Source organism: Macaca nemestrina, chromosome 12 (assembly GCF_043159975.1).
Source record: "Macaca nemestrina isolate mMacNem1 chromosome 12, mMacNem.hap1, whole genome shotgun sequence".
Lineage (NCBI taxonomy): Eukaryota > Metazoa > Chordata > Mammalia > Primates > Cercopithecidae > Macaca > Macaca nemestrina.
In genome coordinates, this window is record NC_092136.1 from 85,196,993 (window position 1) to 85,223,347 (window position 26,355).

At 42.3% G+C, this 26,355-nt stretch overlaps 2 protein-coding genes across 18 annotated transcripts in view; one reads left to right on the forward strand and one right to left on the reverse strand.

The window, feature by feature from the left end:
• Window positions 1-26,355, reverse strand: part of LOC105468858 (synaptotagmin like 2) — a 163,001-nt gene that overhangs the window by 113,234 nt on the left and 23,412 nt on the right. For 6 of the 17 annotated variants that reach the window (XM_071075392.1, XM_011719320.3, XM_071075390.1 and 3 more), the window contains exon 1: window positions 8,553-8,717. The exons of 6 other annotated variants lie outside the window; for them this stretch is intronic. The gene's annotated coding sequence lies outside the window, so the exon portion shown is untranslated. Of the gene's footprint in view, window positions 1-8,552; window positions 8,725-26,355 lie in introns of those variants that run through there. 5 more of the 17 variants (XM_071075387.1, XM_071075383.1, XM_071075385.1 and 2 more) reach the window with 1 other exon arrangement.
• LOC105468857 (coiled-coil domain containing 83) overlaps window positions 9,088-26,355 on the forward strand; it is a 113,380-nt gene continuing 96,112 nt past the window's right edge. Inside the window, exon 1 of the mRNA XM_071075400.1 lies at window positions 9,088-9,193. The gene's annotated coding sequence lies outside the window, so the exon portion shown is untranslated. The remainder of the gene's footprint in view (window positions 9,194-26,355) is intronic.

The window sequence follows — 26,355 nt, forward strand, 5'->3', positions numbered from 1 at the left end:
ATGACTTTGACAAGTTGAGAGAAGAAGGCTTCAGTCCATCAAACTTCTCAGAGCTAAAGGAGGAATTACGTAACCAGCGCAAATAAACTAAAAACCTTGAACAAAGAATGGATGAATGGATAACTAGAAAAATCAATGCAGAGAAGACCTTAAAAGAACCGATAGAAATGAAAACCATGACACGAGAACTATGTGACAAATGCACAAGCTTCAGTAACCAACTCGATCAACTGGAAGAAAGAGTATCAGCGATTGAAGATCAAATGAATGAAATGAAGCTAGAAGAGAAGTGTAGAGAAAAAAGAGTAAAAAAATGAACAAAGCCTCCAAGAAATATGGGACTATGTGAAAAGACCAAATCTACGTCTGATTGGTGTGCCTGAAAGTGAAGGGGAAAATGGAACCAAGTTAGAAAACACTCTACAGTATATCATCCAGGAGAGCTTCCCCAACCTAGTAAAGTAGGCCAACATCCAAATTCAGGAAATACAGAGAATGCCACAAAGATACTCCTCGAGAAAAGCAACCCCAAGACACATAATCGTCAGATTCACCAAGGTTGAAATGAAGAAAAAAATGTTAAGGGCAGCCAGAGAGAAAGGTCGGGTTACCCACAAAGGGAAGCCCATCAGACTAACAGCAGATCTCTTGGCAGAAACTCTATAAGCCAGAGAGACTGGGGGCCAAAATTCAACATTCTTAAAGAGAAGAATTTTAAACCCAGAATTTCATATCCAGCCAAACTAAGTTTCATAAGTGAAGGAGAAATAAAATCCTTTACAGACAAGCAAATGCTTAGAGATTTTGTCACCACCAGGCCTGCCCTACAAGAGATCCTGAAGGAAGCATTAAACGTGGAAAGGAACAACCAGTACCAGCCATTGCAAAAACATGCCAAAATGTAAAGTCGATCAATGCTAGGAAGAAACTGCATTAACTAACCAGCAAAATAACCAGCTAATATCATAATGGATCAAGTTCACACATAACAATATTAACCTTAAATGAAAATGGACTAAATGCTCCAATTAAAACATACAGACTGGCAAATTGGATAAAGAGTCAAGACCCATCAGTTTGCTGTATTCAGGAGACCCATCTCACATGCAGAGACACACACAGGCTCAAAATAAAGGGATGGAGGAAGATCTACCAACAAATGGAAAACAAAAAAAAGCAGGGGTTGCAATCCTAGTCTCTGATAAAACAGACTTTAAACCATCAAAGATCAAAAGACACAAAGAAGGCAATTACATAATGGTAAAGGCATCAATACATCAGGAAGAGCTAACTATCCTAAATATATATGCACCCAATACAGGAGCACCCAGATTCATAAAGCAAGTCCTTAGAGACTTACAAAGAGACTTAGACTCCCACGCAATAATAATGGGAGACTTTAACACCCCACTGTCAACATTAGACAGATCAACGAGACAGAAAGTTAACAAGGATATCCAGGAATTGAATTCAACTCAGCACCAAGCAGACCTAATAGATATATACAGAACTTTCCACCCCAAATCAACAGAATATACATTCTTCTCAGCACCACATTGCACTTATTCCAAAATTGACCACATAGTTGGAAGTAAAGCACTCCTCAGCAAATGTCCAAGAACAGAAATTATAACAAACTGTCCCTCAGACAACAGTGCAATCAAACTAGAACTCAGGACTAAGAAACTCAATCAAAACCGCTCAACTACATGGAAACTGAACAACCTGCTCCTGAATGACTACTGAATACATAACTAAATGAAGGCAGAAATAAAGATGTTCTTTGAAACCAATTAGAACAAAGATACAACATACCAGAATCTCTGGGACACATTTAAAGCAGTGTATAGAGGGAAATTTATAGCGCTAAATGCCCACAAGAGAAAGTAGGAAAGATCTAAAATTGACACCCTAACATCACAATTAAAAGAACTAGAGAAGCAAGAGCAAACACATTCAAAAGCTAGCAGAAGGCAAGAAACAACTAAGATCAGAGCACAACTGAAGGAGATAGAGACACAAAAAACTCTCCAAAAAAATCAATGAATCCAGGAGCTGGTTTTTTTTTAAAAGATCAACAAAATTGATAGACCACTAGCTAGACTAATAAAGAAGAAAAGAGAGAAGAATCAAATAGATGCAATAAAAAATGATAAAGGGGATATCACCACTGACCCCACAGAAATACAAACTACCATCAGAGAATACTATAAACACCTCTACGCAAATAAACTAGAAAATCTATAAGGAATGAATAATTTCCTGGACAATTACACCCTCCCAAGACTAAACCAGGAAGAAATTGAATCCCTGAATAGATCAATAGCAGGTTCTGAAATTGAGGCAATAATTAATAGCCTATCAACCAAAAAAAGTCCAGGACCAGATGGATTCACAGCCGAATTCTACCACACATACAAGGAGGAGCTGGTACCATTCCTTCTGAAACTATTCCAGTCAACAGAAAAAGAGGGAATCCTCCCTCATTTTATGAGGCCAATATCACCCTGATACCAAAGCCTGGCAGAGACACAACAAAAAAGGAGAATTTTAGACCAATATCCCTGATGAACATCGATGCAAAAATCCTCAATAAAATACTGGCAAACCGAATCCAGCAGCACATCAAAAAGCTTATCCACCATGATCAAGTGGGCTTCATCCCTGGGATGCAAGGCTGGTTCAACATATGCAAATCAATAAACATAATCCAGCACTTAAACAGAATGAAAGACAAAAACCACATGATTATCTCAATAGATGCAGAAAAGGCTTTTGACAAAATTCAACAGCCCTTCATGCTAAAAACTCAATAAATTCGGTATTGATGGCATGTATCTCAAAATAAGAAGAGCTATTTATGACAAACTCACAGCCAATATCATACTGAATGGGCAAAAACTGGAAGCATTCCCTTTGAAAACTGGCACAAGACAGGAATGCCCTCTCTCACCACTCCTATTCAACATAGTGTTGGAAGTTCTGGCCAGGGCAATCAGGCAAGAGGAAGAAATAAAGGGTATTCAGTTAAGAAAACAAGAGGTCAAATTGTCCCTGTTTGCAGATGACATGATTGTATATTTAGAAAACCCCATCGTCTCAGCCCAAAATCTCCTTAAGCTGATAAGCAACTTCAGCAAAGTCTCAGGATACAAAATCAATGTGCAAAAATCACAAACATTCTTATACACCAATAACAGACAAACAGAGAGCCAAATCATGAATGAACTCCCATTCACAATAGCTTCAAAGAGAATAAAATACCTAGGAATCCACCTTACAAGGGATGTAAAGGACCTCTTCAAGGAGAACTACAAACCACTGGTCAGTGAAATAAAAGAGGACACAAACAAATGGAAGAACATACCATGCTCATGGATAGGAAGAATCAATATTGTGAAAATGGCCATACTGCCCAAGGTAATTTATAGATTCAATGCCATCCCCATTAAGCTATCAATGGCTTTCTTCACAGAATTGGAAAAAACTGCTTTAAAGTTCATATGGAACCAAAAAAGAGCCCACATTGCCAAGACAATCCTAAGCCAAAAGAACAAAGCTGGAGGCATCACACTACCTGACTTCAAACTATACTACAAGGCTACAGTAACCAAAACAGCATGGTACTGGTACCAAAACAGAGATGTAGTCCAATGGAACAGAACAGAGCCCTCAGAAATAATACCACACATCTACAGCCATCTGATCTTTGACAAACCTGACAAAAACAAGAAATGGGGAAAGGATTCCCTATTTAATAAATGGTGCTGGGAAAATTGGCTAGCCATAAGTAGAAAGCTGAAACTGGATCCTTTCCTTACTCCCTATAGGAAAATTAATTCAAGATAGACTAGAGACTTAAATGCTAGACCTAAAACCATAAAAACCCTAGAAGAAAACCTAGGTAATACCATTCAGGACATAGGCATGGGCAAGGATTTCATGTCTAAAACACCAAAAGCAACGGCAACAAAAGTCAAAATTGACAAATGGGATCTAATTAAACTAAAGAGCTTCTGCACAGCAAAAGAAACTACCATCAGAGTGAACAGGCAACCTACAGAATGGGAGAAAATTTTTGCAATCTACTCATCTGACAAAGGGCTAATATCCAGAACCTACAAAGGACTCAAACAAATTTACAAGAAAAAAACAAACAACCCGATCAAAAAGTGGGCAAAGGATATGAACAGACACTTCTCAAAAGAAGACATTCATACAGCCAACAGACACATGAAAAAATGCTCATCATCACTGGCCATCAGAGAAATGCAAATCAAAACCACAATGAGATACTATCTCACATCAGTTAGAATGGCAATCATTAAAAAATCAGGAAACAACAGGTGCTGGAGAGGATGTGGAGAAATAGGAACACTTTTAGACTGTTGGTGGGACTGTAAACTAGTTCAACCATTGTGGAAAACAGTGTGGCGATTCCTCAAGGATCTAGAACTAGAAATACCATTTGACCCAGCCACCCCATTACTGGGTATATACCCAAAGGTTTATAAATCATACTGCTATAAAGACACATGCACAGTATGTTTATGGCAGCACTATTCACAATAGCAAAGACTTGGAATCAACCCAAATGTCCATCAGTGACAGACTGGATTAAGAAAATGTGGCACATATACACCATGGAATACTATGCAGCCATAAAAAGAATGAGTTTGTGTCCTTTGTAGGGACATGGATGCAGCTGAAAACCATCATTCTCAGCAAACTATTGCAAGATGAGAAAACCAAACACCGCATGTTCTCACTCGTAGGTGGGAATTGAACAATGAGATCACTTGGACACAGGAAGGGGAACATCACACACCGGGGCCTATTGTGGGGATGGGGGAGAGGGGAGGAATAGCATTAGGAGATATACCTAATGTAAATGACGAGTTAATGGGGGCAACACACCAACATGGCACATGTATACATATGTAACAAACCTGCACGTTGTGCACATGTACCCTAGAACTTAAAGTATAATAAAAAATTTTAAAATTAAAAAAAATTAATAGCATACACGCATGCAATCCAAGTAACAAACAATAGCATCTGACACTTGATCCTTATAGTGACTCTGGTAAGTGAGGATAGAATTTGTTCATTATCATCAATTTACAGAAGAGGAAACCAGCTCAGAGAAGCCATCTGTCTTGCCCAAGGTCACACAGGTAACAAAATGTAATGCTGGGGCAATGACTTTCTCTAGGTCCCTTTTGAATTTTCTGCAAATTAGTTTGTGAATTTTCTGCTCAAATTTGGCACATCAGCAACACTAAAGAGCTACTTTCTGTTATATTTGAGATGTTTAGCAAGGAGTACAGTTCAACCCTGCATTTTCAACAGCAGCCCTATGGCCCAGCACTCATCTCTCCCAGAAGATAAATACAGGGAAATTATGAGGGGTGAACTTCAGGGCTCACAAACAAAATTAACCTTCATGATGCTTTTAATTTTAATAATTTATTTTCTACATTCTTTCAAAAACAATCTGAGATAGCTCTTAGCTCTGACAATAATTGAGTCAAAAGGGTTGTATTTACTTGTGTGTTTTTAAAATTTATTAATATAGATGCAAAGAAAAAGATTTGGAAGGATATATCCCAAGTTTTGCTTTATTTCTGAGTATAGATTTATTGATATCATTATTATAATTATTAGAGATAGAGTCTTGCTCTGTCACCCAGGCTGTAGTGCAGTCACATGATCTCAGTTCACCACAACCTCCGCCTCCTGAGTTCATGAGATTCTCCTGCCTCAGCCTCCTGAGTATCTCACTGAGCTGGGACTACAGGTGCACGCCACCACGCCCAGCTAAGTTTTGTATTTTTAGTAGAGATGGGGTTTCACCATATTGGCCAGGCTGGTCTCGAACTGCTGACCTTGTGAACCACTTGCCTCAGCCTCCCAAAGTGCTGGGATTACAGACATTAGCCACTGCACCTGGCCTGGTATTATTATTAATGTTAATCTGGATCTTATTTTTTCTCCTGCAATGAATATGTTTAGTTTTGGTAACCAGAAAAACAATAAAGGATATTTTTATTTTAAAAACATTCTTCATTCTGAAAAGTGGGAAAAAGTGGATGTCTCCCCAGGGACTAGAGAAGCTCTATTACTGTGAACCAGATTGTGGAAAATTCAAACAGTAGTCTAAGCCCTCTCGAACCTTGGTCCTACTTCACCATCTGGGTACTTGAAGCCCCTAAGAATATACAACAATCTGCCAGGACACCAGTTTTATTCAGATATTTTAAAGAAAAAAACTTTACATTTTTAAATCAAAGTCAATATATTATGAAATCAAATGAAAAAATTGCATAAGTGCAGGAGCACGCGTTGGTCTTCTCTTCCATTGCAGGATCTTCTATGGAAAAGTTTGGTAAGCCCTAAGACAAACATTATAATCTTATACCCCCCAACTTTTGAGAGAGAGACAACCTCATTAATACCAAGTAAGTTCTCCTCTTAATTTAAAAAAAAAAAAAAAAGCCACATTTTTCTTCATCTACTGTATGTTTAAAAATTCTTTGTAGAACAGGTGACAAGCAAACATATTACCAGGGAGCTCTGGAAGCCTACAAGGGCACAGTTCACCCTACCTCCCCAAAGAGGAGAAACACCTAGACTAGCATCTGGGTTTTGAAGATGGTGGAACCTGGGCTTCCCCTAGGCTGCCTCACATTTCTACAAGGCAGCAGACTACTCTGCACAAGGTGCTAATTCATTCATTCCACAAGTGTTTATTGAGCAAAACCTGAAAAAGTCCTCTTAGGGGACAGTGGAATCATTCACCAACCAACGGTTAGGGCTAACGGGTCAGATGTGGACAATCAATCTTTCATTAGACCCCAAACCACCTCTAGGATAAAGCAAACAGGGCCCTGCCCCACCCATGCACTAGCAGCTGGGCAGGATTAGGGTAGGCCTTCTAGAACAGGACTGCTGCTGAGAGGCTAAGGTAGTCACGGATTACCTCCAGAATAACGGAAACTCCTGCACCATACACGACATAATAGCTCTAAGATGTTTTGCATAGTGCCTGACACCTGGTGAGAACTCAATAATGTTAGACATTTTTGCTGTCCTTATTCCAGCTTGCTTTTACTTAAGGAGCACAAAGAAAGTGTAAAATACACAGGTTTTAGAATCAGAGATTGGATTTGAATCCCAGCTATGCTACTTCCTAGCTAAGTGACTCAAGGAAGCAATCTTTCTGAGCCTGTTTCTCACCTATAAAATAGAATATAGTATATCACCCCTCATGTAACTTTGTGAGAATTAAGGATATATCACATACAAAGGAGTGTCTGAGCCATGGTAAGTGCCCAGTAAACAACAGTCAACATTGCCCTACTGCCGTCCCCACACCTTCTCTTCTCCTTCCTAGCTGCTCTTGATGGGTTCTGCAATCTGATTTCACCTGGATACCACACTAAGGGTGAGAAGAGGCAGAACTTCAGGGGTGGAGGAAAGTGAGGGGAGGGAAATGCTGGAGACCTTCTATAGAAATCCAGCCAAGTCTTCAGCTCCTTTCAATCATCCTACCCTATCTGGCTGCTCCATCCAGCAGACAGCAGGGGTCACCATCCTGGTGGGAAATGGCTGCCAACAGGGGGACGGGAAGCTGGATGGCAGTTTGCATCCACCCCGCCTTCCAGGGTCTGTCTGTCTGAAGCCCCACCGGGCTTCATCTGCACATCCCTGCGGGGCTGTGTGGCTCAGCGGGCTGACAGTGTGACTCACAGCCTGTTCTTATCTAGGCTTCTATCTCAACCCTGAGCCCAAAGCCCTGGAGGCTGCTGGTCACAAACCAGCACTAACTGAAAAGAAGAACTTTTCATTAAGGCAGGAAATGGAGCCCCTCAAGGTCAGAAGGGATTTATAAAGAGAGGAGGAAGGAAAGGGAAGAGGCGGCAGGATGGGTGCAGAGAAAGAGAGACCCACTTCCTATATGCTGGTAGAGCCCTGTGTCTTAGAAGCTAAAAACAGTTGTTTTTCCACTTTGAAGGATGATAAAGCCCACTCGTGTAGTTTATAGCTCGCCGTGGGACGAGGTGTGGGTATGGAAGAGAAATTCAAAACGAGTCCTATTTTCAAAGGAGAAATCATCATCCCCTGGCCGGCCCCTCCCAACACCCCATCTGTAAACAGGTCCTGACGCTCCTACCTTTCTGCACCTGAGCAATCTGAGGGGCAGTTACTCTGCAGCCAGGTCTCTCCAGCACCCAGCCTCAAGCCCAGGTCAGTCCCTGAAAGCCCCAGAAAACGCGACAGCTCCGCAGAACCCTCGCCTACCCCGGCATCCCAGCTTCCTGGCCGCCTGGGCAGCGGAGGTGGCTGTGGAGTAGGTGGGAAACTGAGGAAAGGAGCTTTCCCGGTGCCAAAACGCAGTTCCCATTTTAGAACTGGGAAGACTAAGGAACATCATTCTACACCACCTCCCTCACTTAACAGAGAAGGAAGCAGAGACCAAGAGAGGGAAACAAAGTTGCCCGAGTAACACAGCGAGTGGGCAAAGTAGTGACTGGAACCCGAGTGCGCACCTCGGAGTCGCTGCCGGGCAGGGAGCGCGCCTCGCCGTCTCTCTCGTCTTCTGGCCACCGGCCCTCGGCCTGGCGGAGCAAACTGCGCAGCCCCCGGCGCGGCGCGTTACCTTCCCCAGGGCTGGGCGCTGCAAGCCTTCACTCTCCCGACGGGCGCTGGCGGCTTTGCCCGGCTAGCACGCGCGCGGCGCGGCCCGGGTGTAGCCCGGCCCTGTCAACGCAGAGCGGCGTGCGCGAGTCCCCCTGCCCCGCGGGCGGCTAGCAGCGCGCCGGGGGTGGTCCCGGATGCTCGGGCCAATGGCGCTTCGCCTGCTCCCCGCCCCGGCCCTCCCCCTGCCTCCTCGCGGGCACCCAGCGCCCGCCAGCGCCAGCCCTCTCCCTTTCCCTCTCTTCGCCCTCCGCCCCCGCCTGCTGCTTCTCTCCCGTTCCTAGCCTCCTTCTCAAGTGTACCTTGCCCCGAAACAACTTGTTTTCTGTGCAAATAAAGCAGCACTGTCGTTATTGTTATTATTATTTTTATCACGGCGCGTTAGGGGGCCTTGGAGCCCGAGAGCGTGGAGCAATAGGAGCCCCGGCACTCAGAGAGGGGACAGCCACCGCGCAGGGAAAGGGGCGCGGAGGGTATGGAGCCGGGTCATGGGGTAAGTTGCTTTAACCTTCGGGATGTCAATTTCCTCACGTGTGAAATAGAAGGGGGAAAAAACAATAAAGGCTTACGAGTTGTTGAGAGGACTAAATGAAGTGATGCTTTAAAATAGAATAATACCTACAGAAAGGTGAGGGTGTCATGTACTGCCTGAGCTACCTACTAGGGTATGCACAGAGGACTGGTAAGCTCCTAGAAGACGCTGTCTGGCAGGGAGGCAGACAATACAATACAGTAAATACAATATTGTGGTCGGGCGCGGTGGCTCACGCCTGTAATCCCAGCATTTTGGGAGGCCGAGGCAGGTGGATAACCTGAGGTCAGTAGTTCGGGACCAGCCCGGCCAACACAGCAAAACTGTTCTAATTAGAAAAAAAGAAAAAAGAAAAATTAGCCGGGTGTGGTGGTGAGCGCCCGCCGTCCCAGCTACTTAGGAAGCTGAGGCAGGAGACTCGCTTGAACCCGAGAGGGGGAGGCTGCAGTGAGCCAAGATCGCACCACTGCACTCCAGCCTGGGTGACAGAGCAAGACTCCATCCCAAAAAATAAATAAATAAATAAAATAATTTAGAAAATGTATCACGGCCCATTTTACAAGTTACCCATGATGGGGCCAGCCCAGGCAAACCTCAGCAGGTGAACCTTAGAGCCTTTTTCCTTATCATCTCCTGGACTAGTGTTGTCCATTCAACTGAGGGTGGCCCAGGTCTGCCTTTGGTTCTTCCAAAGGTCTTCCTTCTCCCAAACTTACAAATACTTACCCTCAAGGACCTCATGTAGTGCCCAGTGCAGGCTGCTAGCCTGGACCAAGAGTCCTGGCACTGTGCAGAGATGTATATTCTGGCTTTCATTCAGCCTTTGAGAACCTGGTATGTCCCTGTGCTGGGTGAGCACTCCACATGCAAAAGAGGAATAAGCCACTGGTCTTGCCTTTGAAGAGACAAATCTGTAAATAATTTCATTTTAGGGTAAGTGTTATAATAGGTTTACAAAGTGTTGCAGAGTCACTACACTGAAGGAGGCGGACAATAAAAACTTAAAAACAAAACAAATGTGACCAAGATAGGCCTTGAAGGAGGGCTACAAATTAGGTCAGATTGAAGGGGTGACAGAACACTGGGTGCAGAGAGGCAGGCAGAGACATGGAGATGCCTGTTATATGTCATGGCTATTACACAGGATTTGGGACAATGAGGCAGAGATGAAGCTAAGGAGGTAGGTGGGCAGATGTTGGAGGAGTGGTTGTACCTGCCTTGCCTAGGGAAGCAGGCTGTGTCCTGTTGGTGATGGCTGCTAGCAAATGATTTTAGGCAGGGGAGTAGCATGACCTCAGATGCTTTTGGTACTTCACTTTTATTGTTGATTGCACCTGTCTTGGTTATACCCTTCCTGCCCCTCTCTAGCTCTGGAGGGCAGACACTGGGTCTTGCTCACCTCTGGGTGCCTTGCATCACCTAGCATAGGGCTTTGAAGGAACTAAATATATGCTGTTCCCAGTATCACTCCTCCCCTGGAAACAAATAGCAATGCCTAAATGCTAGAGAGGGTCACAGGATACTCGCTTCAGGTTGTGGGGCAGGCAAGTGGGGAGAAATTTTAAGGCAGGGTCTTGTTATGGCTCCCAATTCATCTAAATTTTGTATAACTCAGAGACTAAACCTTAGAGCTCCTGGCCAAGGTCCAAATGCTGTTAGAAATGTCCATTTCTAATAGGACCTTAGACCAATTACTCAACCTCCCTGTGCTTTAGTTTGCTCATTTGTTAGAGAGAAAATAATTGCACTGCTCTCTCAGGCCTACTGTGAAGATTAAAAGAAGATGCACATGTTTAGCACAATGCCTTGCACATATAGAGTGCTGAATAAGCCTTGGTTAACATGATCATATCAAGTCGGCAGTGGCCTGTTCCACTTATCCCATAGGAACCCTTCAAAATGGTTTGCATATAAGTGACACTTAAACTTCACAGAATTCTAGGTTGACACTGAAAGGGAAGGCAAGGGCCGGGCGTGGTGGCTCAAGCCTGTAATCCCAGCACTTTGGGAGGCCAAGACCGGCGGATCACGAGGTCAGGATATCGAGACCATCTTGGCTAACACGGTGAAACCCCGTCTCTACTAAAAAATACAAAAAACTAGCCAGGCGAGGTGGCAGGCGCCTGTAGTCCCAGCTACTCGGGAGGCTGAGGCCGGAGAATGGCGTAAACCCGAGAGGCGGAGCTTGCAGTGAGCTGAGATCCGGGCACTGCACTCCAGCCTGGGCAACAGAGCGAGACTCCGTCTCAAAAAAAAAAAAGAAAAAGAAAGGGAAGGCAAGATGGTAGGGATACCATGGTGTAAGGTTAAATGCACAGACTTTGGTGCATCTCCTGGCTCTACCACAGAACTCGCTGGGTGACTTTGGACAAGTCAGTTAAATTTCCTTCTTTCGCTGGGTGACTTTGGACAAGTCTCCTTCCTGCCTCCCTCCCTCCCTCCCTTCCCTCCTTCCTTCCTTTGTTGGCAGGGTCTCACTTTGCTGCCGAGGCAGTGGCACAAACACAGCTCACTGCAGCCTCAACCTCCCAAGCTCAAGCCGTCCTCCCACCTCAGCCTTCCAGGTAGCTGGGACTACAAGCATATACCACCACGCCCAGCTAATTATTGTATTCTTGGTAGAGATGTGGTTTCACAATGTTGACCTCTTGAGCTGAAGCAATCTGCCCACCTCAGCGTCTCTAAGTGTTGGGATTACGGGCGTGAGCCACTGCACCCAGCCTAAGTCACTTCTGTTAGTGATTGTTCTTCTATAAAATAGAAGTAGTCATATTACCTGCCCCATGCCAAGGAGATAACACTAACACATATAGCACATTGCCTGGCCCAAGGTAAGCTCTCAATTCATGTTAGCTAATGGTGTGATAATGGTTGGAAGAGAGTTATTATAGTTTTTGGAAAGAATAATCTCCATGCCTCTGCCTGCCTCTCTGTACCCCAGTTTTCTGTCACCCCTTCCATCTGACCTAACTTATAGCCCTCCTTCAAGATCTACCTTGGTTACATTTGAATTTAAGCTTTTATTGTTCCCCTCCTTCAGTGTATGTGACTGTAATTAATATACTGGAAAGCAGAAGTGTAATCCTGGAAAAAACTAAACCTACATGTAAAAGTTGGTGCTGGATCTGTGAAAACTAACTGGGACAGGAGTAGAAGTGAGCTTAGAAAACTGCAGGTGGGGCATGGGCTTGGAAGAGTTTTGTAGGTAGACTTATTTAAGTTGAGAACCCCTGTCTGAACAAGGATGAGATTCTTGTAGCTCTATGGAACTGAACAAAATGGAATATTGTTCGCAGAATTGTGTATGACCACTCTCTGAGCTGCCTTCTTGGAATGGTGGAAGGCTGGTGCTTTTAAATGAGAATCTGAAATTTAACCCCTAACACGATCCAACAGTGACTTTGTAGAGTCCCAGGCAAATTGCTAAATTGTTTAGTTTTATCAGGTAGTTAGTAAGTAAATATTCATTGGTAGCATAGGCTAGGTGTGGTTCCTTCAAGCTTGAAATATCCTCCCCTCTATTTCTGACCCAAGGAATCCTTCTTATGCATCAAGGCCTAGGACAAATGTCACAAGATTCACCCTCCTAGACTGAATAAATTAATCCTTGCAACTTCTCCAATTCCCATGGTGTATTCCTCAAGCATTTTCTTGACATTGATTTCATCCTGTCTTTATAGTTACTTGTCACAGGATCTGCCACTCCTGACTAGTTTTAAAGCTCACCCACCTCAGGGACCCCTTCTTTCTCTTGTATTTCTTCTTACCACTTCCATCCTTCTCCCCACCTCATCTCTACCCAAAATGACTTATACACAATACGCACTAAATAAATACTTGATAAATTGCATTGACAAGCAGATCTCTCATAGTATGCATGTTACAAAGAGCGGCACTTTTGCCACAATGAAAAAGTAAAAGAACCTTTCTCTTAAAGACATGACTTTGTCTTTAAGCTATGTAAATTTATAACTTCTTAACCACCAGAAATTGTAGATATTGCTAAAATGCTATATAATTATATCTGGCATGGCAACGTGGTTAGATGACTTATACCAGTTAGGTATCAAATGTACAGCATATAAAACACACTTTAGTCATGGTAGTGGGTCACCAAAGCAAGAATTTGGTTTTTTAAATAATTTGTAAATGCTGAATATCCTTTTAACTTTCAAAAGTACAAAACTTTGGCCTTGAATCAAATTGTGTTAGCAATCTCTCCACAGTCTTTAATAATGCCTTGAACTTCTACAGCTCTTTGTATTTTTCAAAGCCCTTTCACTTTGATTATCTTGTTTGATCTTCACTCAACCCTATGATGTAGGAAGGGCAGCTATTACTGTCTGCATTTTACAGATGAAGATAGGAGGCACATGAGAGGATCAGGCCCTTAAACCGAGGCCAAATGGCAAATGACAAAGTCAAGGTTAGAACCCAGGGATCTACTATACCAGAGGTATTTCATATATTCATGAAGACTATGGCATCATTATTTATCATCTTTATGAGCAACAATCTCATATATTATAATTTGTAACCATGTGTATGTATTTTCATATGGCCTTCCTTTAAAAAGTAAAGAAAAACTGACCAGGCACAGTGACTCATTCCTGTAATCCCAGCACTTTGGGAAGCCAAGGCTGGTGGATTGCTTGAGCTCAGGAGTTCAAGACCACCCTAGACAACATGGTAAAACCCCATCTCTACCAAAAGTGCAAAAAAATAGCCAGGTGTGGTGGTGCACGCCTGTAATCCCAGCTACTTGAGAGGCTGAGGCAGGAGAATCACTTGAACCTGGGAGGCAGAGGTTGCAGTGAGCCGAGATCACACCACTGCCCTCCAGCCTGGGTGACAGAGTGAGACTCCTTCTCAATACATGAAAAATAAGGAAAGCAAAAGAAAAAGTAAAGAACAACTTTTGTAGTGATCACCTCCCTCAGATATGTATGTGTCGTCATCATTACTTATTACTTCAATGTCTTTCATCTGTGACTGTCAACGCTCTTTTTAAAAAACCTCTAGGTTTCCTCTATAAGTGTTTTAGAACAGATTTTGTTATTTTAATGTTTAATGACAAAACAAATATTACTTCAAAAAATAGAAGACCTCCACTTATATGAAGTACCTAGAATAGTCAAAAGCAAAGAGACAGAAAGTAGAATAGTTGTTACCAGGGGCTAGAGAGGAGAAGGTATTAGGGAGTTACTGTTTAATGGATATAGAGTCTCAGGGTGGGACAATGAGAAAGTTCTGGAGATGTTCTGCCTGCACGTTGCAGAACAATGTGAGTGTACTTCATACCACAGACCTGTACATTTTTAAATGGTTAGAATGGCTGGGTATGGTGGCTCATGCCTGTAATCCCAAGACTTTGGGACGCTGAGGCAGGAAGACTGCTTGAGCCCAGGAGTTTGAGACCAGCCTGGGCAGCATAGTGAGAACTGTTCTCTACAAAAAATAAAAATAAAAATAAAAAATAGCTGGACATGGTGGCACATGCCTGTGGTCCCGGCTACCCAGGAGACTGAGGTGGGAGGATCGCTTGAGTCTGGGAGGTCAAGGCTACAGTGAGCCATGATCATGCCACTAAACTTTCCAGCCTGGGTGACAGAGCAAAACTCTGTCTCAAAAAAAAAAAAAAAACAAAGACCATCTTATAAGAGAGTCTCTCTGGTAGAAGAAGGCTAGTTATAATGTCATAACCCATGACCTTTTAGTTTTATTTATTTAATCTTTGAAATTCATCTTACCTAAGAGCCCCTCTGCACCTACTACAGAAGAGAAAACAGTAATCTGTGTAGGGACTCTTACTAACTTTTTTAAATAATCCAGAATGGGGTTGAACACTTGGGTGACAGAGTGAGATCCTGGTAGACTATTACAGCTACTACTATTTGAGTGCTTCCTACCCGCCGGGAGCTAGACTAAATTCGTGTATACCCATTATTTCATGTAATTATCTAAGCAGCTCTCAGTGGTTACAGATGAGAAGTTGAGTTATATGAGGGTTTAGTTACTTACCCAAGGATACACAGCCTGTGCTGTTTAAAATGGTAGCCACCAGCTCCCTGGGGCTAGTGACTAGTCTAGATTGAGATATATTATAAGTATAAAATACACACACACACACCCCTCATCAATAATTTTGTATTGATTACATGTTGAAATGAAATTTTGAATATATTAAATTAAATGAAATGTTATCAAAATTAATTTCATCTGTTTCTTTTTACTTCCTAGTGTGGCTACTAGAATATTTTAAATTAAATATGTGGCTTATATTATATTTCTTTTGGAAAGGGCTGCTTAAAGCTGACTGGGTAACTTTCTCTACCTCAGTTTTCCCACTTGGGAGAAGAGGCAGTCAGCTCTGTTTCTCATTGTTTCAGTAGCAAGTTCTCCCATCACCTCCTTCCTACCATGGTGCCACATCCAGAGAGGCACCTGTGAGTTATTGTATACAGGATAAGAGAGTCATGTTGAAAGATCTTACCTCTGTGTTAGTTACTCTGCTTTAGAATTCAAAGCACAATAATTACAAAATGTTATCATTGCTACTGACTGGGGTTTTATCCCCTGTTCTTTTCAAGTACAGAAGGACAGAAGGACCTTTGTTCCTTTGTTTCTTTCTTTCTTTTCTTTTTTTTTTTTTTTTTTTTTTTTTTTTTGGAGTGCAGTGGTGTGATCTTGGCTCACTGCAACCTCTACCTCCCAGATTCAAGCGATTTTCTTGGCTCAGCCTCCCAAGTAGTTGGAATTACAGGCGTGCACCACCAGGCCCAGCTAATTTTTGTATTTTTAGTGGAGACAGGACCTCACCATGTTGGCCAGGCTGTTCTTGAACTCCTGACCTCAAGTGATCCACCTTCCTTGGCCTTCCAAAGTGCTGGTATTATAGGCGTGAGCCACTATGCCTGGCCAGAGGAACCTTGATTAACCATACACTACAAGGATGAAGTGCCTGGTGCACATGAAACATACACATAAAACATAATTTTGTTCCTTGTTTACTCAATTACTCATTCATGTACTTATTTCATATTATAAATATTTATTGAATGACCATTATATATGGTATATTGCTATGAAGAATTCAAAGATGAATCAGATTAGGGTTTGCTGTTGATTCTCTTTCAAAAATAGTTTACTTCCTTGCTTTTTATATTGAATATCACAGGCAACGTAAGTAAAAAACCCTGGACCAGGGGGTCATATGGCCAAAAATCTAGTTCTGGTCTTATGTAAAAATCAGCAGGTCTCTTCAACTCTGAATCTCAGATTTTCCATCAATAAAAATTGGAAAGGATGAATAAAAATATTTACTTGCCTATAGTAAAAATGTAAATGAGATCATGGTAATGTATAAATTACTATCTATCTATCTACCTATCTATCTATTTAAGACAGGGTCTCGCTCTGTCACCCAGGCTGCAGGAAAGTGGTGTGATCATAGCTTACTGCAGCTTTGATCTCCTGAACTCAAGCATTCCTCCCACCTCAGCCTCCAGAGTAGCTGGAACTACAAGCATGCACCACCATGCATGGCTAATATTTTGTATTTATTAAAAGATACTGAATTTGAAGTCAGGAGATTTGTCTTCTCTTCTGGACCCTGCTAACAACATTCTGTGTGGCCTTGAATAGGTCTTTTAACCTCTCCTGCCTCGGTGTCCTTATCTCTAAAAATAAGAAGTCAGGCTACATAGATTCCAAGATCTCTTCTAGCTCAAAATCCCAAGTTTTAAGAGTTTATGATTTTTAAGATAGTCATTCTCTGAAGATCAGCATTTAAATTTACCTGTCATAATTTTCATATCAATTATCTAGTCATATATCTTATAGGGTTTAAATGTATGAAATACTAGTAGGTTTTCTGAAAATTGTGCTTGTTTACAGAAAAATCTCTATTTCAGATTGTGTTACCCTCTGCATCTTTAAAAGACAAATGGAAAAGGAAAAATGTTAAAGAAACTTAAAACAACTGTTTCAGTTATCTATTGGTGTGCTTGCTGCAAACCACTCCAAAATGCAGTGGTTAAAATGATGATTTATCATTTCTCACGATTCCGTGGGTTGGGTGGTCCTGCTGCTGCACTCACTACTTGGGATTTCTTATGTGGCTGCATTCAGCTGAGGGCTCAGCTGAGGGTGGAACCCCCAAGATGGTCTCTCCTCCTGGGCCTTTCCCCATATGTCCTCTCATTCAGTAATTTAGCCTAAGCTTTTCACATGGCTGCTGGATCCCAAGCATTGCAAGAGTCAAGCCTCAATATGCAAGTGTTTATGTCATGCTTGCTAATGTTCATTTGGCCAAAGCAGGTTTTGTGGCCAAGTTCAGTATCAATGTGGAAGGACCTGAATATCTGGAAGCATGTTTCATCAGGGACCACCAATGTAACAGTCTGCTGCCACAACTTCCATTCAACTGGATTCTAGCTAACTGAGATCTCATCCCTCTCTCTCATGCTCTAACATAAATCATTTCATCTTCTACTTACATGCTTTGTGCATTCTTGTATTTCTGCATATGTAACACTCCACTTTAATTATTGTTTATATTTTGGCCTTCACTCTCCAAAATGGAAGTTTCATGAATAAGGGAAGAGACAGTGTCTTATTCCTCTCTGAATGTTCAGCATCAATGTCTCTGCATGAGGGACACTGCACTGAATTGAATTTTTGAGAACTTCATCAAATGCAAAGGGCAGATCATTTCATTTAAGATTGCAGCAGGGCAAGGATTCCTAACCTAGGTTCTTTATTTTCATCAATGCCTATTTGAAATTTAGCATTTCCTTCCGTTATAAATGTAAGCAACAACCCACAGTATTATCAGTAGATGCAACTTTATTACCAATAGAATTTTTTATTTAACACTACAGTTGGCTTGTTGCAGATATTTTAAATACTAAATTTTAAAAAATAACTTTAAAAATTTTGAATGATGATTTAAATATAATTGATTTTCTATGTAATCCTGGGTATTTTATTTTATTTCATTTAGAAACATTATTCTCAGAAGGAATGCATGGGTTTTACTAAACTTCCCAGACTGTCCATGGCAAAGTAAAGATACAGAACCCCTGCCTAGAGTGAGCACCTGATTTGGAAGATATTTAATACCCAGAAGACATTTAATATTCCACCCCACAGGGGCAGCATCAGCATCACCTGGGAACATGTTAGAAAAGCAGATTATCAGGCTCTACCACAGACATTCTAACTCTGGGGGTGAGGCCAAGCAGGCTGTGCTTCTATAAGCCTTCCAGGTGATTCTGGCATGTACAACAGTTTAAGAGCCATTAAACTAGGAAAAATAGTGAGTTGCAACTGAGGTATACAGGGGTTGCTAAAGCCTATTTAATCAATCAATAAGTATTGATAAATCATGATGTGTATCTCCTATTCCTCAGCACTGGGAAAGGTACCACAGGAAAACGTTCTACATCTTCATTTGCGTGATGATAATGCAGACGTGTACATATATAAAAAGATTTAGGCTGCACACTTAAGATTTGGGCACTTTACTAAATGCATGTTATATCTCAATTTTTAAAATAAGTGTACTGTAGGAGACATGTAAGAGTTCAATGCATAATCCCTGCCTTCAACGAACTCTTCAATCACTTTAGAAATCCATTTATCCAATTATTTATTGAGTGCCAGGCAGGGTGCTGCATGCTGAGGGATACAAGAGCGAATGAACCAGGCATGAAGTCTGTCCTCATGAAGTATACATTCTAGTGGGAGAGTCAGAGAAATAAACAGGCAACTCTGAAACAGTGATAACACCTATTAATTATGAATAATATGCACGCTAGTTACCATATTTCACTGATTCTAAGATGCACATCTTTTGTACAGCTTAACATTTCTGAAATAAGGATGTGTTTTGCATTCTACAATTGCCAGTTTAACTTAAAGTGTTTTTCTAATGTTATGTAAAGTAATGGTTTATCTTCAGTTTAGAGCGTCTTATAGATTCTAAAATATGAAGTATCACAGGAGTTCAGAGAGATGTAGACCAATAAGAATTCCAAGAGTCAAAAAAGGGAAAGGTGAGACTTGAGCCAGGTTGAAGAAAGAGTAGGATTTTTAAAAGAGGAATAACAGGGACAACTGGAGGTGAAGGCACCAGAGCTGGGAGGAGCAAGACGTGATTGAGAGATACAGGTTCCAGTGGGACAAAGAAGGGGAGTGTTAGGAAGCGAAGGGAGCTGAATGGCCAGACATGTTAAAATCAGATTATAAAAGGCCTGGAAAGTCCAGCAATGGTACAGTTAAACATAAGAAGCAACTGAAGATTTCTGAGCAGAAGAATGAAAGAGCTTAAGTATGTGGAATGGACTCAGGGACAGGAGGACAGGAGCTATATATACATCCATTTTCAATTTTTGGTCAATGATTTTGAGATTAAAGGAAGTAGATTCAGTACCCAGAGAGTTTATGTGCTCACAGTGGAGCCAAGACAAATATAAGATGACTACATACACATGAGCATGTGGCAGAGATGAATGAGCCAACATCCAACCACTCCCTAGAATCCAGTGGGAGAGCACACCCACTGGGTGTTGTTGCTCTTGAACAGCTCTACCTGAATGACTGTGCTAGACCCTGCCATTGGCAGCAGAGCCAGCCACACCAGCATTGGGGCCCTGGCCATCTCTGCCACTTAGTTGGGCCTCATAGAGAGCCCTAGGTGCTCAAAGACTCATTTATCTGCCTTCTGTTTTAAAGAGTTCTGATAGTTATACCAAATTTATTGAATCTTTACCACATCCCTATAAGATAGGTGTTACCACTCCCATTTTACAGATGAGGACACTAAGGATCAGAGAGGTGAAGAAATTCACACCCTAGTCTGTCTCCTCTCAAAGTCTGTTCTTTTAGCCAGTCTTCTCTGTGAGTCTCAGGTGTAAGGAGACTGCCAGATCAATGATCTGGGACTCCCAGTCATGGGGTCTGGAATGGCTAGTGCTAACAAAAACTGAGCTTGGAGCCCACCCCTGTGCAGAAAATTACAGCCTTGCCCCAACCTTGGCCATGCTCAAGCATCTATAAGACTGGATCTTACTATTTGCTCTGCACTTTAATTATTCTGCCAGGGCAGAGAACCTGTCTTAAATCCCTGACCCATTGACTTTCTCCTGTCAACCTCCTCCTCCCAGTTGTGGTCCTATTCCAAATTAGATGAACCCCTGCAACCTCAGCCTTGCTGCCTGCCTGGATCTGAGAGCCATCACTGTCTGGAAACTGCTGCTGCTAAGTCCCACTCCCTGACATCTGATTTCCCATTAGGTCAGGGAGTATCTAAGGCTTCAAACCGGAAACTATAGCTGTGCTCAGATTGGGATACAGCTGGCCATTAGCTGTGGGAAGTAGTAGATAAAGATAAGAAGGAATCCCAAGGAGAGTATTTAGGGACAAAGGCAAGGAGGGGAAACCACAGCCAGGCCAAAGAAATATCAATCCAAAGAGCCTGACAGAGAGGAGAGACCAGCTGACAGGGAGTAGGACTATAACTGACGCCAACATTAAGGAACAAGTGCATGCAAAAGGGAGGATGGAGGTGAAAATAGCAATGACTTCCCAAGCAAACACTTGAATGTGAAGACAGGGCTTTCTTGTAGGCCTCTGAGTGTGGAGAGAATAGTAAGGTCCCCACGCTGGCTTAAACATTTGGACCTGACCTTGTGGCTCTGACTAAGCCCTCAGGCATTATCATGGAACATTGGTTGCTTTCACCACAATCCAGCCCAGTCCCAGCCTCCTCCCTCTTGCCACCCTCCTTCATTTGTTCACTTACTCAACTAACAAACATTTGAGCCTCCACTAGAATATAAGTTCCATGCAGTCAGAAACACTGTCTTTTTCATCATTTTAAGGCTTAAAATCCAGAGCAGTTTCTGACACATAGTAGGCACTGGATATATTTGTAGAATGAATAAATAATTGATGAGTGTTTGGGAAATGTGCTGAGTCCTAGATTATCTTCTGGTGTGCCAATAGCCTTAAATAGAATATCAAGTACATGTTGCCGGCTGATATTCACCAACAGTAAAATTCAAGATTTTAGTAGTCTAGCAGCTGCCAGCTTGCACAGTCTTCAGTCAGATACTTCCTACATTAAGATCATTTACAAATTTCTAAGACAAGAAATAGCATGTGGACTTGAAAGCAGGTGAAGATATAGTTTATGCTTTATATTAGTACTTTAATTCATTTTTAAAACATCTAAAATGTACTAATTTACTTCCCTTTTTGTTTCTTTAAGTTTACTATTTTTAAAAAACTTGTGGTCAATTCTATCAATACTACTAAGTATCTGTTACTGGGTTCAAAGTAATTTTCCACAGAAAAATGCCTGGAAATTGCCAAAATTGTACAGTCAACCCTGCAGCTCAAAAATTATAGAGTTTGACCACAAGACTTTTTATACTTGAGTGGAGTCCCAAAAAGAAAATATTGATGCAAAGCTTTGAGATTTTACTCCTGGTTACTTCTTAAGGCACTAGCTCAAATAACACTCAGAAGTTTTCAAGATGCATGTAAACTCTACGTAAGCTCCAATCATCTGTGCGCTGACTACAGGATGCTGTGGTTAGTCAGGTTGAACTTCCATCAGCCACCTTCATGTTCAGAGTAAACAAATAACAATTCTGGGACTTGCAAAGAAACCATGGGAAACCCTGAATGGGACTTTAACTTTGAATTAAGGGAAACCACAGGCCACCACACTGCCGCCCATGAACATGTTTACATTTTGTCTGAGTGCAGGTTAGTGCAAATGGAGTCTCAGTGACTTACAGAGCACTGTTTTAACTATGATGTGGTTAAAACAGTCTAATCATGTAACTCCTCCAGCAGGCTGCTGAGTAGTATATGCTCAGCCTCAACAATGCAGACAGAGGTGGGGAAGAAGATTGGAGAGGGTGGGATCAGAGCATCCAGCTGACATGAAGCTACAGGGTCTGAAGGTCCACAGCAAACTTGGGTTTGTGCAGGATAGGTATTACTGTCTGTTGGGTGTGCGCGAGGAGGGCAGAAACATATATACAAGCAGGAAGCATCATTCAAAATGACATACCATCCACAGAAGATTTACCTAGTATCTGCTTTATGATCATCTTTCCTGGGAGATTAGAATGTGAAAGAAAGTATCAGCCTGAGTATAGTTTATAGAATTTTATTGAAGATTTCCCACTAAAAGTCACACTGAGTGTCTTGGGGTAGAATGGTTTGTATTGAGCAACAGAAAATGTTGCAATGTTTGGTGAGAACTGGCAATTATACATTTCCCAATTCCTAACTATTTCTAAATTCTGCCATTCTAAGATAAAATAGTTGAGGCCATAGCAAACATTTCTCCTTTTCCCTACCCTCCAGGAAAACTAAATAAGTAAGGGAGCCAACAGAAAGTAAGTTCCTTGCTTGCTTGAGAAGCAGGTCCTGCTTAGCAGGGCAGGGGAAAAGAAAGTGCGGGCACTAGGAGAAGTCAGAGCCATGACCACAGAGCTGAGCTGCTTATGGTCTGTATAACATTTATCCTGTGAAGATGACTCCTCCAGAATCTATCCCACCCTTTCTGCTCTCCTTAGAGCCCTGGCAGAGAGACTAGCACAGCTGAGATAGGGTTTGGGACAAGTCACTTCAGGAGCTCACTAGCTGCTACATCCATCCCTAGGAAAAGGGTGTCTGGATCATTAGTGTACTGTCCTGGGTTAAGAGGCTGGAGAATGAATGCTGCATAAATCAGTGTCACTTCTTTCTTTGTTCACTATGCCTAATACATAGCTTATTTATGTTTTGAAGGGCCTGATGCTGAGTGTGCAGCTCTAAAGGCCCATGAGGGTGAGTTATAGAGGGAAGGGAACATTTCCCTGACTAGTTCCTAGAAGGTATTTTGCAACATGGAGCAATGGTTTGTGTTTCCAGGCAACTGGACTATCTAAAGGAAGACCCCACAGGGGATGGGTAGGTGAGGAAAGACTGGAAAGAGCTGGGTCCCTGATCTCTAGCAAGACTGGGGGAAGAGGATTAGAGCAGAGCTCAACCTAATCCACAACTAAAGTGTTAGGCGAGGAAACAGGCAGAAACCCAACTGCATGGATTTGGGCAGCACAAAAATATCAAGAAAAAGGTACATGAGATATCATAGAAAGCATGAAGGCCCAGAGCCAAAGCAAGGTTTTAACTGGAATCCAGGCTGTCATTTCCTATTAGTGTAACCTTTCACAAATCTCTTAACTTCTCTAAGACTGTTTCCTTATGTATAAAATGGCACTAATCATGATTTCATAGGGATCTTGTGAGAATTAAGCTATAGAAAGTATATACGCTCAAAATATTATTCTGTTAGATTGTAAGCTCTCTGAAAGCAAAGAATGGGTCTTAGCAGCATAGCAACTGCTACAGGAGAAACAGTGTTTAATAAATGTGTACTAATAAGTGAAAAACGAGAGCCTAATTCCAGATCCCATCCCCAGGTGAGGCTGAGGCTGCTAGTCTATACACATTCTCTTTCTTATTACTCAAAGTGGAGTTAATGAACATTGATATCCCCTGGGAACGTCTTAGACCTGCAGGCTCTCTGGCCCTACCCCAGACCTATCATTTTGGCCAGATCCCCAGGTGAGTCTTTTGACATTAAACATTGAAAAGCACTGCTTATGTCAGGATGCACAGGAGGAAATGAGGAAGCCTGCGTCTCCTGCTGGAAGGCATCTAGTGGCTGCAGCTGGGAGCGGCTGGGGACAGCAGAGCTGTCAAGTAGTGTCCAAACTGATACCCTAAACTAGGACCACTGTCTGTGAGGGTTTGGGCAGATGGCCAGGCTGTTCTGCATCAGAGGAACCAGGGCGTCAATCCATCTGTGCAGAGACAGTCTACAGATTGCATGTGTATGTAAGCAAAGGTTGAGTTTCAGAACAGGAGACTGATCTTGAGGCAATGTCCAGAAGTCAAGGAGGCAAGAAGTCAAGTCCAGGGGAGTCAGGTAAGAGAGAAGCTAAAACAGGCTGTGCTGGTCTAGGAAGCCAGCGTCTGGAGGACAAGGAGCTGGGGAGAAACAGAAAGCAGATAATTCTGCTGATATTTGCTGAGCCTCTAACAGTATGTCAGAGAGAGAGCTCTCACTTTAGGAGAAGTTGCTACCCATGCTCGTCTAACTCCCTTCAGCCTGGAGGTGGATGTGCTACAAAGCTCTATGTTCACAGTCAGCAGGGACTCAGCATCATGACACATTTGCTCCTCATGAAGGCAGGTATGAGTCCTGCCGGAAGGTCTTCTCTCCTGCTGACATGAAGAGATGAACAGTGAAAGTGGGGAAGTGAAATTTCAGGGACCATTTCTGAAAGTTCTGTGAAAAACAGGCTAGAAAGTCCCGGGACCTTTGCTCACACCACAACACTGAGTGTTTTCAGCCAGGAATGGGCTCCTCCTTAGGAGATAATAAGCTGAAGGACCCAGTAACCCAGATAGCATAGTCTCTGAGGGATCAGCATGGAATACTATTATCCAAGGATGTCAGAGCCAGAGGGGACCTCGTGGCTTGCAATCATTTTTTAATCCACAGAGCCCTGTCTTCCAATGTGATCTTACTCAGATCCCCAACATTTGAAATGAATATTAGCAACGCTGTTCTTATTGAGGCAGAATTTGGATCCCAGATCCATTCCCTTCCCACCTATATTCCCCAAGGCCCTCTGAGGCCCCTAGGTGGACCCCATTGGATTCCACGGAGCAGTTGGGAAGCACTGCTCTGCACCAGTCCTAGCTTTAAAGAAATGAGGAAAAGGGAGCCCATGATGACAAGGTCCTCCAGCATCTGGCACCAGCTCACCTCACTACCCCTGTGGCTCCCTGTACTTTATCTATGTGGTCTCTCTTCAGTCTTCAGAATATGCCATTCATTCTTTTCTGGGCCTTTCCAAGTGCTGTTCTCTCTGCTGGAAGCACTCTCTGTTCCCCTCCATGCTTGTCTCCCCACCCCCAATTCCTGTCTGCTGACTCCTCCATATTCTATGGGTCTTAGCAAAGGCCTGTTTTGTCCACTGTGGCCAGCACAGTGCCTTATAAATGGTAAGTCCTGGGTATCTGTCTCTTTTTTGAATGAGTGAATGAGCACACTTACAGGAAGCTTGTTCCGTGTCTTCCTAGCTAGCTCCAAGGTTCAGAAATGTTGACAGCCCCTCCACCCAGATATGGGGTAGTCATAGGAAAATCTTTGTCAAGTCTGTGTTGATTCCCACTCAGAGAGTTTTGACTGGAGTACGACGGTGTTAGGTTGAAGATCTAGGTAGTGATAAGAATGCATTGAGCAAATGCAAAGTGACACACTCACAAAAAGTTGCTAGGTCCAGGTGACCTCAATGTGGCCACTGAGAGTTACTGGCAAATATCTGTTTCTTAGGATGACAGTTTTCAGATATTATCTGAACCCTCTGCCATCCTGAGGGTTTGGAAATAAATAGGTCTTAAACCTGACTACTAGCTAACTGTAGTGACTACATTTGGTGTTCCTACTAGATTGTCTTCCAAAAGTTCCACAAGGAATTATTTATAACTTCCCTGATGGCAAAATACAGCCATAAAACATACTGTTTGGTATTTCTCAGGCATCTCTGTGGTGGATGAATGAGTCACTCCCAGAAGACTTATCTGACAGAAAAATAAATTAAATAAATATGAATTAATGTTATACTAAATTTTTTCTGCGTATGCAAGCAGCTGCAAACACTAAGGTCAACATATGCCAAAATATGTTCAAATTATTAGTATGTAGGCAGAAAATAGTTAAGAAAAATGATCTCTTTAGATAGTATTACTCAAACATTACTTTTACAAGCTTTGTAGAATGATTCAACCGGTTAACTCAAGTCTCTGCTTAAGTGACTCATCATGGTAAACAGGTTTTTAATTAAAAAGGAAAATTATATTTGCATCCCTCTAAGATAAGGGAGAAACTACACACCATTTAACTACTTACACTCTTATCTCTACCTATCTTTGGCACCAGTTACAAAGGAAAACTACCTGGAGGGATAATTTCTTCCACAATAATCCCTTTCAACTAAACAAGACTTAGCATTTTATAAACTATGGTCACATGCATGATTTCATTT